A 19,123-nucleotide genomic window follows, 5' to 3' on the forward strand; every position below is an offset into this window, starting at 1 on the left:
CTGAAACTCCTTAGAAGCAAGGAATTTTTATCCTTTGGAAGGGCACAGCCAGAATCTGTTCCCTCCAGGAATGTGAGAGAACCTCACAAGATGCCCTGCTGGATCTTAATCGATCTTTCCTGCTGGCTAATTAAGCATCACTTTTACTCAGCAACCGGGGACTGTGTAATTATCAGCCTGGGTTGCCCTGAATAATTGAAACAAACAGAATGCAGAAGATAGGGGCTTTTTGCAAAAGTTAGAGTATCTATAAATTTTTGGTAGGCTGGAAGAATGTTACAACAAACTTCGCCATGATATTACTTTATTAGTGGATAAATTTAGGCTTAGTTATGTACCTGAAGGCTTAGTTAGTAACCCATAGAATTTTTTATTTTTTATAATACAAAGTTAACCTTTGTATTATAGGATTATTATAAGGATGGCATGAGGAATAAAGGGAGAATTGTTTTAAATTGTATTACAGAGAGAAGGATGCCCAAAATATAATTGTATATATGGTGGTACTATTAGTATAAATCTGTGATTAGGAATGAAAAACAATTTTACTGCTTGTGTAGGGACAAATATAGAATGCGTAGAAATTTTCCTCTCCATGTATTTCTACCACATCATTTGGAAAGGCCTAAATTTCAATCTGAAAGTGGTTAAAAAAAAAAGTCATCTTGTGGTGACTCGTTATTAGTTGCATATTACTTCTCAGTTCTCTTTTTAAATGCATGCACACACACTCACACGCACACACACCCAGGCACCCACATATAGAAGCTGTGTTTGTCATGGGATAGAGAAGGTTCCTTGTTCTCAAAGAACTTGCTGTGTGGTTTGTGGGATAGACATTCAGGAAATAATCAGCAGGAGCTTTAGGAAACATCTGCATTGTTGATGGGAGCTTTCTGTTCATTGATTTGTTGCAAGAAAGATGACACTTTATTTAGAATTTCATAATTATCAGATCACGGAGGAAATGAGGAGCCAGAAATTAGATACCATACAAGAAAATGGAAAAATGAGGCTTTCCTCTGGCAAGCTGTTTGAAATCGCCTTACATCCACTCATTCAATCATCGTCCTGTTAATGTAACCCTTGTTTCCCTGAATGCTCTTCTGCAGCCATATTGCCTCTATAGCCTCATTTATGGCCGGTCAATTTCAGGCACTTGTATGTATTGATACCAATGTTTTGAAAGCGCTGAAAGCTTGTGCAACGCCAGCCACATTTACTTTTGTTGTGTGGCAGTTGTGTCTCCCCCAAAAACTGGGTGTGAAAAGAAATTTGGACGTCATCAAACTTGAGAGTTAAATGCATATGGAAAGTTGCCGAGTAACATGAAAAGAAGTATTGAAAGTCATTTAAAAAGTTTTTTTTTTTTTTTTGCTTTTTCTCCCCAAATCCCCCCGGTACCTAGTTGTGTATTTTGTTTGTGGGTCCTTCTAGTTGTGGCATGTTAAAAAGTTTTATCTTTAGTCATATTATAGCTATAATATTTTAGGAGCTTGGTAAATTTGGGGGGTAGGAACCTCACTAAAACTATAATTTGGCACATCAAAGGCTTATTTGGAAGGTAGGTAAGAAATCTCTAGCAGGGTAATCTGGGAAAGCCACTAGATAAATATAAATACTATTTATATATTTCCCCCCCACTGCTTTCCACTCTGTCTTTGTTGTGTCCTTGCTTTAGTTCCTTTGATTTTTTCCTCAAGTTGTGCTGCTCAAGAATGTAAAGGGTGGAGAGAGGTGAACGTAGCACTGCCTTTGAGTCTGGGTGAACTCTGGGAGCTTGGCTGGAATTTTTACGGTGGCTGAGAATTCAGTGGTGTTTGCCACAGCTGTGGGCTTGCTATGAATTAAGCATCTGACTCCATCACAGCTGTTATAATGAGCCACTTGTCACCTTTCTGTGGCCTGGACTGATTGACCCCAGGAAATGAGAGCTGAGTCAAGAGTCATGGGTGTCCTCCATGTGCTCATCTGTTTCTCAGTACAGGTAGCTGAGCTATTCTCTCTCCTCCCAGACTTACCACCAAAAAATTGTATGTGTATCTCCATCTATATACTAGTTTTTTTTTGGCTTAAAAGCGTTACCAATGAAGCATAATGTTCTCCATGTAAGACGAAATAAAAAACGGATGGCAATTTCTGCGATTCCAAGGAAATGAAGCCCTGTTGTGGTATTCGATGTCCTGAGCTGTGATGTTCATTGCTCGTCTTCAAACTGCCTCCTCATTTAAACCTTCTCTTTAAAAACTAAGAGCTCTCACATTCCGAGTGCAAGTTTTCATGGAGCTCTGTAGAGGACAGTTGTGAAGAAAGCCAGGCAGAGGCCCCTCCTGCTTTGTTACACTGCAGCGGTCACTGCAGGATCAGCGCCAGATGTGAGACACCTGGAAGGAATCAGACACGATCTACACTCCGACGCTTGATGGCGTTCTGATGCATTTGGAGAAACAGTCAGGAATTCCTTAAAAGTTTGATTCAGGGGAGGCCATATGACAGCAAGAATACATTGAGAATGGGTGAAGGGATGAAGAAAATAGAGTATTGTCATTACTGAGGTACGGACTTGTTCTCTCTACATGGCCCGTTTTGGAACAGCTGGTCATTTACGCTCACTGTTGGAAGTGAAGGCCAGAGCCAATGGAAACAAACTCGGAGTATTATTTCCTTCTGTGAAACTTAAAGGAGTTCCAAAAAGAGACAGGTAGATTGATAGCATATTGAAATGGAAAGAAATAAAGAAATAACTTTGTGTAACAGGATTACAGCATAAACCCCACAAAACCCAGGACATTTAAATTATTGGCTGAAAGAGTATCTTGAACATGTCTCATTGTGGGTGGCTAGCACATGGCTCTGCGTGAAATATGATACATTAATACAAATATCATAAAAATATTTCCAGTTTTCTTTGGGAACTTCAAGTTTTCTTTTCAGCTTAACATGGATTTAGCCTTAAGACAGGATTTAGTTTGAGAATATATCATTCTGATGTCTCTGTATTCTAGGAAGAAAGACAAGGAGTTAGTCTGACACAACTCTTGGGAGCAAGAGTTTCAAAGTAGTTTACTGTGAATATCATTGCCATTAATTACATAGAGTTTTACTTTTCCTAAGTGCAGGTTATTGGGCTTTAAAACTCCAAAGCAAAACACACTCAAATGAATGAGCTTATCAAGAGAACCAATGTGTAATGTGCTGTTCGTTCATTTGTGTCACTCGCAAGTTTAGATCTTTGCTCATAACATCTCTTTCTGTTGTTCATTTTGCTACTTACACTGGAGTTTCAGTGCCAACGCAGGAAAAAAAAGAGTAGGCGGTACTTGTACAATCCATCTAAGTTTAAAGAGCTCTGCAAAGGCTCCAAAGTCATAGCAATAGTTTGACCACATCTCAAAGGTTAAAAATTCATTTCTTCCTTTTCCGGTGCTGTCTATGCTTCCCTTCCTTAAACCAAGAAAGAAAACAAAAACCCACAACTACTTCAGGGCTCTCACCCGATCAGTTTTATGCCCAAATTCCTGTACTAGTTTTCTATTATTCAGTGAGCGTATGTTGAGATTTCACAATTGTGTTAAAGATCTTTGGAGGTATACTTATCTGGGAGTGAGGGGTTATATTTCTTGCTCTTTTAGTCTGAAACGTTCTACAGGTGAGACCGATGTAATGTTACCTGCTGTGCGTCTCTTGGCTTAACCCGTACAGGAAGATCATCTTATTATGTGTTCTTTCTTAGCAAGTCTCTGGTCCTTTCAAAACAGCCTTGAAATGTATAGTTCTCCTTTTAATTTTGTGATGATGATGACTTTATTTATTCTTTCACTTTTGAGGGTATCTTGGATTTAGTACCAGCTTCAAGATTAAATTGATCCGTTTTTTTTCCTTTACGTTGAGCTGTTATGGTGGTGTCAGTTGGCCGAAGCTTCTCCCTTTGGGCATCCCATAAAATAAATACTTTATATAAGTCACTCCCGTAAATAGTAATAGGTAGGTTTAAAAAAAAAAAAGCTTGGATGAATAAACTTGTTCCTATCAAAACTTTTTATTAAAAATTCCCAGTACTGAGCTGTTTAAACAGAATAACATGTTCTATCAAGAGTGAAAGGAATTTTGAAATGTGACCTAGGAGGCAGGCAGGTAACTGAGCTTGCACCCTTCAGGCTGGACTAACCCATTAGAATAATGAGTTGAGCACCACTCTTTATCGGTATAGTTAGGTCACTGAAATTTGCTTTATTCCTGATAGAATTATAGCCATCATTATCACTTGAGCACATTCCTATTATCTTCTCAATATGGATTTGTCTTGGAAGGTCTCAGAAAATCCTCAGTGTCAATTTTTTAATACATGAAGCTTTTCTTTTGTCTATAAATGGAGGCTCTTAATTCATACATTATGTGAAAAGATCATTTGTAGGAAATTACTGTCTTCATTTTACCACCATTTGCTTTGGCCTTGATTTTAAGTCTCTCTTGATGAGCTGGTCTTTTGTCTCCATGCTGTGCTATTTTCCCTGCTTGTAGAAAGCCAATGAAAAAATGCCTCTCTGTATTCATCTATTTGTGGATCTCCAGGAACCTTGTGGTGTGGGGCCTTCCTGATTGTGGTTTTCTCTAATTTGCTTGTTTTCTCTTATTTCTGATATAGACCCAACCTGTATCCACTTCCTGTGTTACAGTGAAACTGGAGGAAAGGGGAGAGCAATGTTAGAGCACTGGGTCAGCTGTCAGGAGCCAAACTCTTTGTTCTGATGTTATTTCTGTAACACTGACTGATTGAGTAGGAGATTCCCCTAACGATGATCTTATGTTTTCTTTTTATGTTGCCTCCCCCGAAATGTAGTTTGGAATTATTTTTTTTCCAAATGTCACAGAAGTGCAAACATTACCAACCAAACCTTGAAATCTCTATTTGATTTCTTTTATGCTATTGCTATGATTTTTTTTTTTTAATTTGGAAAATGATGCAAGAAATTTCATTTCCTTGGGATTTCATTTTATTTCATGGTTCTCTTGAAAATGAGATGGGCCTAAAGTGGGTTTTTGTAATCACACCGTGTGAATCATTTCTTCTTTGGAAGCCGGATCTTCTCTCCCACTGTGTAGCCTCATCTGGTCTCCCTGAAGTGCAGTGCTAGCAGGGTGGATAATGAAATGCAGTCCTACTTATTGCACTCAGCAAAGGGCTCAGAGAAGATGGGGGAAAAAATCAATCCCACAGGAACTTCTCGAGTGTTAGATGCCCATATTTAACCCCCATGCATTTAAAATGGAAATGAGATATCTTAGGGTTTTAGTTTTTGATTTACACAAGATGTCACCACCTCCTTGGCAATGGGAATATTTTACAGACCAACTGCTGACCTGTTTGGGAAGATCTCAGCCTGTCGCCCCAGGTCCAATGTAGTTTCTTCATATTTCTTTCAAAACTCTCAGCAGTGCTTTGCAGTAGCTTTGATTCTTCAGGCTTCAAAGGATACCCCTTCCAGGGCCAATCTTCCAAAAGAAAAAAAAAGTCAGTGTAAGGGAATGAACAGCTCGTAAAGGAAGGGGCAGCTATCCCTGTGGCAGCTCTTACTGTAGTCAATTAATAGGCAGTTTACAAATCAGTCATACCACGGCTTTGCAAAGCCAAGAAAATTCCAGTTTGATGCTAGTGCTTTGTTACAAAATTCCCACTTGGAGTGACCCAGTCTTCAGTAGTCCCGCTTCAGATTGTTTTATCATAGATACAGTGTGGCTCATATAAGATGCATTATCGTTAAATGCTGAAACTCAAGCTCCCTATTGAGTTTGTGAGCCTTGTTGGGGTTCTCATTCTAATTTACAGAAAACTTTATGGCCACATAATTAGCTGTTTCTCTACGTTATATTGGTGAGTGTCTCTCATTTGTGAATTCTCCCACAATCACAAGGTCCATTTTACAGTTTGATAATTGACACCTTCTACCGTGTCTACCAAGTGCCTTTGTTCCTTTATTGATGAGAGAACTGAGAACTGAGAAATTACTCAAAGTAACAGAGTTAATAAAAGATTAGGATGTAGAATGTAGAATTTCTAATTGGTTGCTTATTTAATCAAGCCATTACCAAAAAATGAATTGACAGCTTTCAAAAGATTATTGGTTTGAAAGAACTATAAATAAATATTGAAGTTTAGTTAATTATATATGCATGCTGAAGTGTTTAAGGATGGAGTATACTAATGTCTGCAATTTATTTTGGAATGCATCAAAAATATAGGATGAATGGATAGATATGTGACAAAGCAAATATAGCAAAATGTGAGTCATAGAGTCTAGGTTATGGGTATATATGGGTGTTCTTTCACCTTTTGTGCGTATTTGAAAATTTTCATAGTGTAATGTTGCCAAAACCATTATTTGTTTCACTTTGCAGTTCAGAATCCATAGACTTCATTCACTGTGGCTTCAGAAAACCATAGACTTCCTCAATTTGGAAATGTAATAAACATCTTTGTGATTTTTTTAGGATGGTAGTTTTCCAGGAATAACCTTATTACTTTTGGATGATAGCAGACTAGGGCATAATCCTCCAGTTTGTTATGTCTGACACAACTAACTAACTTTAAGTAGTTAACTTTTATGCTTCTTTAAAACTTCTAGGCCAGCAATTATTGAGAGCTGAAATTCAATTCAAACATTCTACCCAGGAGATCCTGAAATTTTGATTTTTTTTAAGGAAAGGCAATTTCTGGCTTTTCTCATAAATTTGATAAAAGGAAAGCTAATATGAGATTGGTGGTCCAGTAGGAAATGGAACTCAATTTTACATTTTTTAAATCATTTTATGGTATTAAAAATGACAGAGGTTAGAAACAAAGCTCTCATTCTTTTATTGAACTGGAATTGAAAGTGGCAGAAAATCATTTTGGCCCTAGTGCAGTGAATGTTATCACTAAAACATGTTCAGGGGATATCAGGATAGTCTCGCAAGCACAGGAGACAACAGTTCACCGAACGAGAACTGATTTTTCTGTCCTTATCTTGAAATTATTAGAAGTAGAGGAGATGAAAGTATCCTAGCTCTAAGAGGACAGGGGATGGAGTAAGTGTTGAAAATGATAATGACTTCATCCTGGAGAGAGGTGAAGTGGAGAGAACGTGGTGGAATGGGTGTCTCAGCAGTGACAGGCGAGTTGGAGGCAGTTCACAGGGCCAGTGGGGCCAGCGCTGGAACCAGCCCCAGGGCCGAGGAATCCAAAACTGGAGAAAATAACACTTGTGCACACTTGTGGACTGACGATGAACATGTTAAGAAAGCAGGCGATACTATGCATTAAAAGGACTGTTTGAAGATTTTAACAGGGAGATTAAACTGGAGCTGTCAGCAGCTACTTTATTTTGAGAATCTGGTAGGAGAGAAATTTTAAGTCCATTTGGGAAAAACCAATCATTTTTGAGTGTGCAGTGTGATTATTCTTCAGAATTTTGTGTAAATGGAGCAGGTTGGTAGGCATATGTTTGCTGATCCTGTAATGATTAAAATTCAGAATAAGTAAGACTCTTGTGAAATTGAGTTTTCAGGTTCCAGCCAGTGTTCTATACTGCCATATGGCATAACTAGAATTAATTGCTGTTCCTAGTCTCGTATTCTTTCATTGAATATCTAGATGCCCTGTTTGAAATATTAGAGGTTCCACAGAAGTATTTAATCACGTGAGATAGATGTTTGACATTCCATGAAAGCTGTGTGTGTAGCTAATAGTTGCTTAGAAGAAAAAGCCCTTTGTGAGGTTTTCTGCCCCCTTCCCCCTTTTTTATTAGAAAAATGGATTGATAGGAGAGTTAGCAAGGAAAAGAGGAAAGGGTCTCCAGACTTTGTAGATCAGTGTAAATAGAAAAGGTAAAGCAAGGAATCTTTTTTGCTAGAGTCTTTAGCTCCTTGATCCTCCAAGTATGGCCCGTGGACCAGCAACATCAACATCTCCTGGAAACTTGTTAGAAATGCAGAATCTCAGGTCTGTTGAATCAGACCTACTGAATCAGAATCTGCGTTTTAGTAAGACCCCAAGGTTATTTGTATGCACACTAACATTTGAGATGCACTGCTCTAACACATCATGTTAAAGTTCACTTTAAACTCAGTGTTTTGGAACTCAGAATACATATTTCTGGACACTATAAACTCCTTAAAGGCATAGATGGTCTTATGTTCATTTAAAAAAAAAAAACGGGGGCTGGCCCCGTGGCCAAGTGGTTAAGCTCGTGCCCTCCGCTGCAGGCGGCCCAGTGTTTTGTTGGTTCGAATCCTGGGCGCAGACATGGCACTGCTCATCAAACCACGCTGAGGCAGCATCCCACATACCACAACTAGAAGGACCCACAACGAAGAATATACAACTATGTAGCGGGGGGCTTTGGGGAGAAAAAGGAAAAAAATAAAATCTTAAAAAAAAAACAAAAAACCCACAAAAAAAACGTCTAGCAGGGTGCTGGCGTGTGGTATGAGTTCAATAATGTGCATTGAATAAATGGGGGAAAACTGTTATAAATGTGTTTTTAGGTCCTAGGCTAAACCTTAGCACAAGAGACCCTCCTTATTAGGAAATTTCCCATTTAGTAGCCAGCCCCACCTGTTCTTTTTCAGAGATAGGGTGCCTTCTTTTTACTGAGCGTTAGGGGTTACAGAGCCATTTGTAAAGATAGTGTCCATCTCTTCAGATGTCTCCTATGATAACATTTCTCTAACATTCTGTGATGAAAGATTACAAGACCGCTGACCATGTATTGGAGTTCTGTTGGAGCATGGATGCCAGTCATTCCATGTCTTTGTGGCCTGTCACCAGCCCTCTGCCTTTGGTCATCATCTTTCCTAATGAGCTTTGCACTTCCTTGTCTCCACTGTCTCTCATCTCTCCTGATGACCTCTCTTCTAATCCTTTCCCCTGTGTTTCCTAGAATCCACGTCCTGTTGTAGTCAAACTCCACTCTATCCTCAGCCTCTTTTCTCCATCTCTGCCTAGGTAAGCCATGGCTCTTCTGCAGGGTACTGTCGCTTGCAGTTATCTTAGATAGAGTTTGCTTATTTTCCGAAGTGCTGTTGGTGTTCTTCAACTCCTTGCTGCCACTTTTAGACTTTTACTATTCAATCTTGTCCCAAACCTCTCCTCTTTTGAGAGTTGTCTATGTACCTTTACAATTCTCTGTCCCTCTGTCGTCTTTTGAGTTCAGAGTCCCTCCTCATACTCTTTGAGGACTGAAGCATTGGCTCACAGTTGTCCTCACTCCACCGCTCCCACTCTCCCCAGAGACCCTCTCTTTTTTAAATTTAGCTTTCCCCTCTCTGTTACATCTCTCCATTCATCATATAAATATGCTCAAATCTCTCCTAGTATTAAGAAAAACATTGCAATCTACACAGTGATTCCCTCTCTAGCTACTGTCCTGTATCTCTTTTTTTTACAGATGAACTTCTTGAAACAGAAGCTTAGACTGGTCATTTCTGCTTTCCTCTTCTCTAGTCGCTCTTCAGTCCCCTGTAATCTCGCCTCTGTTCCTGTCAAGTTACTCTTGCCAAAGTACCAGTAACTGGCTAATTGCCACATCCAGGTGACACTGTTCAGTCTTTGTCTTATTTGGTTTCCCTGTAGCATGTGACACTGTTGATAACTTGCTTTTCCTCAGAAAGTTAAAAAATTCTCCATCTGTTAATTCCCATGATAATAGCCACTTCTGGTTTTCCTTCTTCCTTGCATTTATGGCTCTTGCTTCAGCTCATTTTTCCACCCTGCCCTCTTCGCAGTTGGCCCTCAGGCCTGCCTCTGTCCTCAGCACCTTCTTCTTAGACATTTGCACGCGTGTCCATAGCTCCACATCTTCCTCTGTACAGGGATGACTGTCAGTTCTACAGCTCAACTGCAGTTCTCCAAGGCCCCACACAGCACACTGGCTAGCACCTTCTGGGTGTCATAGATATCTCCAGCTTCACAGAGCTGGGGCAGACCCTGCTGGATGCCTACCTACAGCCACCCTCCATTCTTCCTTGACAACAGAACCCCACCAGCCTAGGGATGAATCATAAGCTGAAAGCCGTTCTTCTTTGCCAGTGGTTGGTCTAGGGTTTGCATAAGATATAATTTTGGCCAAAGAAGTGTAAGGAGAGACTTCTGATAGCCTCTCACAGGACAGTCCTCTGCTTGGGAGACAGCAATATGTTGAAGTAACATAGGCCGCTTAAGACATTACTCTGCTCTCAGGTGTTAGGGCAGAAATATGGGGAGAGCTCAGGTCCTTCGCGCTATTGTTGGGCCCCTGCATCAACCCTGGAATCACCTGCCTCCAGACTTTCCCTTTGGGAAGAAATATAAGTTTCTACTTGTTTAAGCCTCTGTTGGTCTCAGTCAGGTTTTCTGTTTCTTGTAGCCAGAAGAATCCTAAATGGTTGAGTGTCCAGAACCAAACTCATTATTTTGTATTTTGCTCACCCCTCAAGTTTAATTCTGCTTTCCCTCAGCCCGGGCTCCCAGGGCAGAATCCCCGGAGTCATCCTTCACTCCCCGGACCATCAGCGAGCCTACTGATTCTCCGGCCTAAATGTGTCTTCTCCTTTCTTTTCCTTTTCTCACTGGCTGAACTTGAGCCTTCAGAAAGTCTTACTCAGAGTATTGCAGAATTCTCTTTTCTGCTTCTCCGCGTCAAGTTTCTCCCTGTTCTAGTTTATTCTGCTCCTCCATTCTGTTGACAGGGGAAACTTTAAAAAAAGTGATAAATTAATCATCCATGCTATATAAAAAGATTTATTGATCTATAGAACAATAAGATATACCATAAGTGAAAAAGTAGGTTAAAAATACATAGAAAAACTCGCCAAAAAAGCCTGAAAAATACACGGAAATATTAATGATAATAATCTCTGGCAAGTGGAGTTTGAGTGATTTTTAATTTCCCCTTTTTGTTTATTTGTATTTTCCAACTCTCTACAGTGAGTATGTGTTTAATCATAGTTCACTGATACCTGAGTCTTTCCTGTTTAGAAAGGGGTAGGGACTTAAGATCCAAAGAATATTAGGGGGGTATAGCTCAGTGGCAGAGCATTTGACTGCAAAGAATATTTGGTTTCCAGGTGGGAAAGGAGTTGGTGCTGAAGGGAGAAGAGATGTAGAAGGAGAAAATTAGGCTTTACTTGGGCAGCATAGCCTTGAGTGACTTCTCTGCAAATAAACAGCTGTATTTGGGGGTGTTTTATTCTGAGTCTACACACACACACGCACACACACACGGTAGAGAAATGATTTTTGAGCCATATGAGATATAGCAGTCCTCTGAGTGATTTATGATGACTTTTCTAAAACACATTTTTTTTTACATAAAGGAAGTTCGTTCTCAAGGTCTTCATGAGATGAGGTATCACTGATGGAACAACTTCCATTTCTAAGATACTGTCCCTTTGAGCTCAACTGAACTGACATGGGATGAATCCTTCATTAGAAAAGGGTTATCTACACCCTGTGTGACTATTTAGTAAAACGTTTGCATTTGTGGGCCTAGTTTTCCAAAGTGATGGTGCTTGAGTAAACCATTCGCTTCCTCCTTCTCAAAACATCAGTCGCCATGATTGATTTTTATGTTGGTCATAAAGAGAAATGGAATCAACTAAAAGCAGGGTCAGCATTACAAACCGGAAGCAGTTAATTTACTTAAAAAATATATACTGGTTATTTGTTTACTCTTTGTTGGGCATGATGCCAGGTGGTCAAGCCAATGTCACATAAGACATATCTCTGTTTTTCAAGAAGTTCTTGGGTCAATGAGTGGCCAAACTCAGGGACAGGGCCAGCATAGAGACCACTACCCATAGATCTCTTCTCTAGAAGGCCTGAAATGTTTGGTTTCAATTATTTACATACCTGGGCTTTCACCGTTTAGAGATTCATTTGGGTTCCTCACCCTCTTTTAAAATACAAACTTACCTGGAGGGTTAAGAGACTTGATTGTACAGTCATGTGCATTAGCCCTATTTAATGGTTTTCTTCTAATTTTTGGTTAAGATCATGTATGCTGAAGAAATTCAATGCCTCATAAGTTTGTCGAACCTCTGTTATAGGCAATGCATGGGCTAGGTACGCTGAGGGTTATAAAATCATGGAGGATCCTTTTCCTCAGGAAGAATGAGGACTTTACCTCTGCAACTTAAGAATAACAGTCCTGGCTAAGGTTTATCACACGTGTACCATATGCTTAGTCCAGGATCAAGGGCTTTACACACATTATCTCATTTAATCCTCACAACGGATGTATGAGGTGGATAGTGTTATAATTCCCTTTTAACAGATGAGAAAACTGAGATCCAGGGAGGCAATCGACTTTCTCAAGGTTACATAGCTATTAGGTTCTGGAATTGGGCCATGAACCCAGGCAGTATGATTGTTGGGCCAGCACACTTATTGAGGTTCAGTTTCGTCATAAAAAGTGAATAATGCCACTTCATTCACTCAGTTGCTTATTCGTTCAACAAATGTTTATTGAGCATATGCTATGTGCGAAGCATTTTTGTGGTGAACATGGCACAAGTTCCAGTCCCCCTGTAGCTTATTTTTGAACAGGGTAAACCAAATAATCATGCAATACAACCACCTTGTAGGATTATTTTTATGCTTATAAAAGTGCCTAATATACTGCATGTCACATGCTAGATACTGAAAAAATGTTCCCAAGAAATTTACAACCTGATGGGAAGGATATAAAAGGATGCACAAAAAACTATAATCTAAGGTATATTGTGGCTAAAGTTCTAGAAGAGGTACATATAGATTGTACTATGAAATCCCAGAGAAAGAGATCACTTCTGGTTGGTGGGCTGTAAGAAGCCTTCATAGGTGAGATGACATCATGGCTTGGACATTGGTTGAAAGGGATAGGTTTTTGGTGAGATACATTGCACACAAAATAACAGGTGCTCAGATGCAGAGGAGATAAACTTTAGCCATGTTTGGAAACCAAAGGGTGATTCTGTATATTAGGTATAAGGGAATAATGGGAGATGTAGCTGAAAAGATAGGATGGAACCAAACCATGGAAATGAGAATTTTGACTGGATTTGGGGAGGAGAGGTAGATAATTTGGGAGAGTAAAGCACAGGGGAGGGGTGGGTAAGCTGATGCTTTTGTAGGGAGCTATGGGTAACATGTGGGTCCTTGGCACCCGGGCTGAGGTCACTGGGAGGCAGGAGATAGTTGCAAAGGGAGAGAGGATAAGAATCTCAAAGGTTGCCTATGCTCCCTATGCCCAGAGAAGGAAGCCAAATCAATTCTCTTTCCCATTACCTTTTGCTTTGAAGACACCAAGCTCATTTTATATTCTTGGTTCTATAGCTGGCTTTGGTTTGTTATAGGCTTAATAAGCTTTTACGGATAGTCAGGTAACCTAACCACTTCTCAGAAGTTTGTGTCTATCGGAAAATACATTCTAAACAGCTGACTTTATGTTTCAATTTTGAAATGCGATTGGTTTGTAAAATAAAGATTGTATTTACTATATTTCAGATCCATTAACAAGATTTACTTTACTAACAAGTAGTAAAGTTTTTAAGCTGGCCCAGAAAACCTACCACTATCCATTACTTTGTTTCATTAGGGAAACGCATTCCAGAGTTCAAACGACTGGAGATACAACACTTGAACTGGGAGCTGCCTGTCTAGAATTCTTTTAACAGGCAACTGCTGGAAAAATACCCCTTTCCTTTACAGTGTTTTCCAGACTTGCTCGATCATGTGAATTACCTGGGTTCTTGGTAAATTTCAGATTTCTAGGTCCCTATCCTGGAGATACTAATTTACTAGGTCTCTGTGGACCCTGGGACTTCATATTTCAACAAGGGCTTCAGGAGATTCTTAAAATTAAGGAAGTATATGTAAAAGTCTTTATCAGAAGACCACATTTTTTTTTTTTTTTTTAGATAAGAGACTACTTTGGTTTTCAAATGAATTTTAACAGTGAAGGGGAAGGGAGGAAGAAGGATTTGCCTGGGAAGTGTGAGTAGAGGCTCTGGGTTTGGGTGGTGAGGAGGGTCCCCCAGCGTGATTGGGGGTAATTGACAGGAAAATTTTACCCGCAGGGCTTAGGAACAGTGAGTAGCTGACAACTTTCCAACCTAATTAGCTTCTAGGGTGAGCGATGGAGATATGGTCCGTAGCAAATGGCCTTGGTCCTTCCCTTGGCCTGCTCTCTTGTGGGCTTCCCTGTGGCCTGGCAACCAGCAAAGACATTTCTGATGCTGGAGAATCCTTTGACGTGAGACAGAACCAGAAGTTCTGGCCTCACGATGGGTCAGATAAGTCCTAGGATTGACTGGTTGATTGTAGTTGAACTGCTCGTGCCCCTTGACCTGTATTGATACAGCCATAGAAATGGTCACATGGTCATTAGCCTTTAGATCAAAGTCAGTTCCATTCTTTATGATTTAGATAACTGGGCACCTTCTGTAAGGGTTTGAGTGTGACTGCGGTAGGTACTGCACAAAGAAAGAAATAAGAAAAATTATATTTTAGGATAGAATCTTGTACAAATAGGAAAAAAGTCATGTTGAGGGCGAAACTGTGAAATAATTTGAAAATGATTTCTGAATTTCTGTGTACATCTCAGTTCTTAACTGAAAGAAAGTATACACACAAGAGTAGGAGTTTCTTGACAATTTCAGTAATTCACTGCAGTTGTTAGAGTGGTTGCCAGTGGAAGCCTTATTTCTAGATTCTGTATTTATATATTTATTCAAATTTTGGCGCAGTATGAATATTATGTCTTTAATTAGGATTCTGTTGTTATTTTGCAATTAATCTGTGTCAGTAGCTTTAGCATCTGTATTAAATCATTTTCTTCATGAAAGCTTTTAATGAGGAAATAAATTAATTGTATTTATACATTGGATTCTTGACACTATGATGTGTTTTCGGTCATGTCTTTTGAAGTATATTTTTGCTCGTCATCTTGTGGTTAGTCTTTGAAGCCAGGCTTTTGGGGAAAAATTTTTTCTTATTTTTATCTTTCTCTTCTTCCTTTTCTTCCCTTCCTTTGATTTTCTTTCTTTTTTCTTCCCTCTTGCCTTTGTGTGAGTAATTCAGAGGAAAATGAAGGTACCCCTTCCTATCTTATTTGGGATAAAATCCACAGCCTATAGCATTGCTTGGAGAGCCTTGCCTTCTGCCTGCCTCTCTAGCCTTGTCTCCAACCCTCCCAGAAATGCACACTACACCCCCTCATGCTGAACTCAGACAGCTCTTCTGTTTCTCACCTCCATTCACTTATTTAGCAAGCATTTAGTGAGCACAAGCACTGCCCCTTGAGGGCTCAGTGACGTGGACAGCCATGAAAGTTGTAGTGCAGTGTTACAGGTGGTGCTGAAAGGTGTGCACAGGTGTGCTGTGGGAGCACCTAACACAGGAGACCAAGCTGAGCCTCAAAGGACCACCAAGGGTTCACTAGAAGAAGGAGGTGCACAAAGGGAAAAGCGTACTGGGGGAGAGAGCAGCAACCTGTGAGAGCAGGAGTGTGAGCAGAGCAGGGGAGAACCTGAGGGCTGGGGTGAGCCACTGAAGGATTTCATGGAGGGGCATGTTAGGACTGGGTTTGCATTTTTGGTCATTAGAATAACGATGGTGCTAAGGACATAATAACCGACACAGTGTACTCAGTTCTTTGTATGTGTTATCTCAGTTAATCCTCCCAAGAACCATACAAGGCAGGTATGGTTATGATTTCTATTTTAAAGTTGAGGAAACTGAGGCTGCAGCTAAAGTCTCACAGCTAGAAGATGGAGGAGCTGAGACTCCAATCAGATCTGTCTGCAAAGCCTCTCCTCTTCACAGTCACTGCACTTCCTTCTGCATCAGCACTGAGGAGAGTGGGTCAGAGAGGAGCAAGGGGGGAGGTTGACCGCTTGGGACGTGGTTACATTGATCTGGGTGAGACGTTTTGAAGGCTTGAATGAATTCACTTCCTGTAGAGATGGAGAGGAGATAGATTAAAAAGATGTGAGGGGAGTAGAATCTACGGGTCTTGGTGATGGATGGGATATACACAGAAACAGATAAAGAAGTAAAGGCATGATTCCTAAGTTTCAGTTGGGCAAATGGAGATGTCAACTGTTGAAACAGGAAACACAAGGTAGGAGAGGTCTGGGTAGAATAGTGATATCTACCTAATAATGAAATATCCTGTCTTTGAATATTTTAATTGATTGTTAAAAGTATTTAATATGTACAGACATTATAGTCAAGTCTTTGGCCATGGGTTTCTTCCTGGGCCAGCCTGAGCTCCATGGCATGCTCCTCCAGTCTTCTCTTACTCTCTTGTCCTTTCATCTCACAAGCCTAGGAAAATCCTAACCTTGGATCAGTTCAACTGTCCGCCTTCTCTGCTCATGCACCCGGGCAGCTAATTAGTGCTGGAGAAAAATTACACAATCACATTGCTGCCTCAGTAAATCTTAGTCTCCAACCTCAACTGAACCCTTAATGATGCCTGGGGCTTATTTTACATGCCTCATTTCAGCAACTTTTCCAATTTTCCTCAATGTTTTTTTCCCCTTAAAATCCTTACCAGTCTTTACCTTATCATATTGCCTCTCACTCCTGCACAACATCATAGCCTACTTCACAAGATTTAACAGAGGGTTTCAGATTGGAACCCACTCAGAATCATGCCCTGCCCCCTCCTTAAACATGTCTGCCTTGGGCCTCTGCCACCTGCTCTGATGGACCTGGCTCCTCTGCCTGGCCTCCCTCTGCCTCCTGGGCCTGGCCTCTCTGTGACCCTCCCCTCCCCGGCCAGGCATCCTCCTCTATCTGAATCCAGATCCTCCCTCAGCAACCCTTATCTGCAGGCAGTAAGACAGGTTCTGGCATTAGCCAGACCTGGGTTCTTCTGGCCTCAGTTTTTACTTTGTGTGTGTTTTGGGCCAGCAACATCACTTCTGCACAATTTGACCATTCAGCCAAACTGGCCCACCGTTCAGGCTTTCTGTGTTCTCGATCGCTTGCAGAGTGTCTGGCAAATAGTGAAGACTTATTAACATTTGAGAGAATGAATGCAGTATTCGTAACTTGAGATATAGAGGGGATGTTGCCATGTTAATGTTGAGAAATCCACCCTGCCTAGCTGAGCTCTAAAAACTAGTTCAGCTTAAAATTTTTGCATAACGTTTGCTCTCAGGTGAATAATGTGACCATGTTGATAAGGAAAACGTCAAAGGAATCTTCAAATGAATATCGTTTCGAACTGCCCCGGATTCTGCACAAGATAAACTGTGGTAGCTCCACGTGTGGACTTTTAAACCCTATGGTGCAATCAGATAACCTCTCCATGCTTCTTTTTTCTCATCTGTAAAGAAAGGGGTTAAATTACATGACCTTCTATCTCCTTCCAGCTGTAAAACTCAGTGAGTATATGGTCCACAGTCACAGAGTCATCCGGTTATGGGTTATTCACTAATCAGATAGCTAGGAGTCTTGCTGGTCCAACAGTAGCTATTAACCTGAAACAAGCAAAAAATAAAGCAAAATTAGGTTCCAAGCATCAACAGTGACAAAAATGGCAGGGCAAGAGCCAAAGATACTACAGTTTAAAATACAGTAATCAGCTGGAGTTCTTTGTATGTGAATGGAACGAAGACGCCTTTCTGACTTCCCTCTTGAAGCTCTATCCCCAGCCTGCTTCCAAGTCTATTATCAAATTTCTTGTCCCTTGTCTCGCTCTCCAGTAGTTTCCTAAACTGCCCCTCAGCTCCTCTCCCTCCCATCCCAACTGCATATTTCTGCTGGATTTTATCACAGTGGACATGATTCCCTATCCTTGAAAACAAGCAAACCCACCAACCAACCCTTCAGTTGTTCTCTTTTATCTACAGAAAGAAAAAAAAAAGTCTAAACTCTGACCTGACATTTAGCGTCTTTTATTTTTCTACAACATACCTGGCCAGCATTTTTCTTTAATAGTTTATCGAGTTATATTTGGTTGCCTCTTACATCCAGGGAGTATGGGGATTGTGTCGACAGACAACCACAATCTGCGGTCTTAATGCTAGAATGTAGGCAAAAAAATATTAGAATATAGGTTTCCAGTGTTGCAATGAAAGAATGTAATCATTGACTAATCAAGAAGAGCTCCCAGGTCTCTTACTGCCAGTATCCAGAGTGAATGTTGGATTGACCGTAGCAGGAATTTCATGCAGAGAAAGTATTACAGAAGACTCTAGTGGTGAATAAGGTTTTATTTAATTTTTATTTTATTTCTTTTTTTATTGTCTCGAAATAGACTTCTTTAAAAATTTTTTTTTAGTCATGGGTAACACTGTCAACAGTTTATTATTTAATAAAAGTTTAATTGTGACCATTATATTTTGTAAATAGGACAACACTGTGTTGTCTTCTGGGGTGGTTATTACATTCCAAAAAAGAACCCAGGACCTTCTTATGGCAGGTCTTTCTATTACTTGAGTTATATGCTTATTGTCTGTTATTACTATAGTATTTTTTATTTACTATTTTAGACTGACATCTCTTCATGTGTAAATAGCTCGTATTTTAGACTAGATTGTAAAGTTATTGTAGGCAGGCACTAGGTCTTGCACTTTGGATGGATGGAAGGAACTGGGGCTAGAGGAGGCACCAGCTCCCCTCCAGGGAGCTTCTCATTCCTGCCCAACTCTTTCTAAGGCTGGTACCCTGACCCATGGGTGCCAGGCCTCTGATGCCAGTCTCTCCACCAGAGCCTTCCACCAGATGGTGCTGTTATCCCATTTCTGTTCTTGGGTGTCACTGGACATATTACTCTTTGCCACTTGCCTATTCCTTCTTGCAAGGTAGTAGATGGAACATTGGTAGTAGAAAGAGAATTCGAAATCAAGTGAATCTTCCCAAGTGAGAAAAGAGGTTATAGGAAATATCTACAGTGTACAGATTATTAGCATTGTTCAGAGAAGCCATTTCCTTGAGCATCAACCAGTCTCTACCATGTGGCTCACTGCTCACGATCAGTTGCAAGTTTTTTCCTAGTCTTATCAACTTGCCATTGAAGCCCTGCTCAACCAGGTGTCCATCTGAATCCTAAGATTCCATCTCTAATGCCAGATAACACTTCAGTGTTAGTCTTTGCAGTCTGTTTGGAAACAG

At 40.4% G+C, this 19,123-nt stretch overlaps 1 protein-coding gene across 1 annotated transcript in view; it reads left to right on the forward strand.

Annotated features, from left to right (window-relative positions):
- Window positions 1-19,123, forward strand: part of SKAP1 (src kinase associated phosphoprotein 1) — a 256,565-nt gene that overhangs the window by 30,470 nt on the left and 206,972 nt on the right. The gene's annotated exons all lie outside the window — the stretch shown is intronic.

Source organism: Equus asinus, chromosome 13, assembly GCF_041296235.1.
Source record: "Equus asinus isolate D_3611 breed Donkey chromosome 13, EquAss-T2T_v2, whole genome shotgun sequence".
NCBI lineage: Eukaryota > Metazoa > Chordata > Mammalia > Perissodactyla > Equidae > Equus > Equus asinus.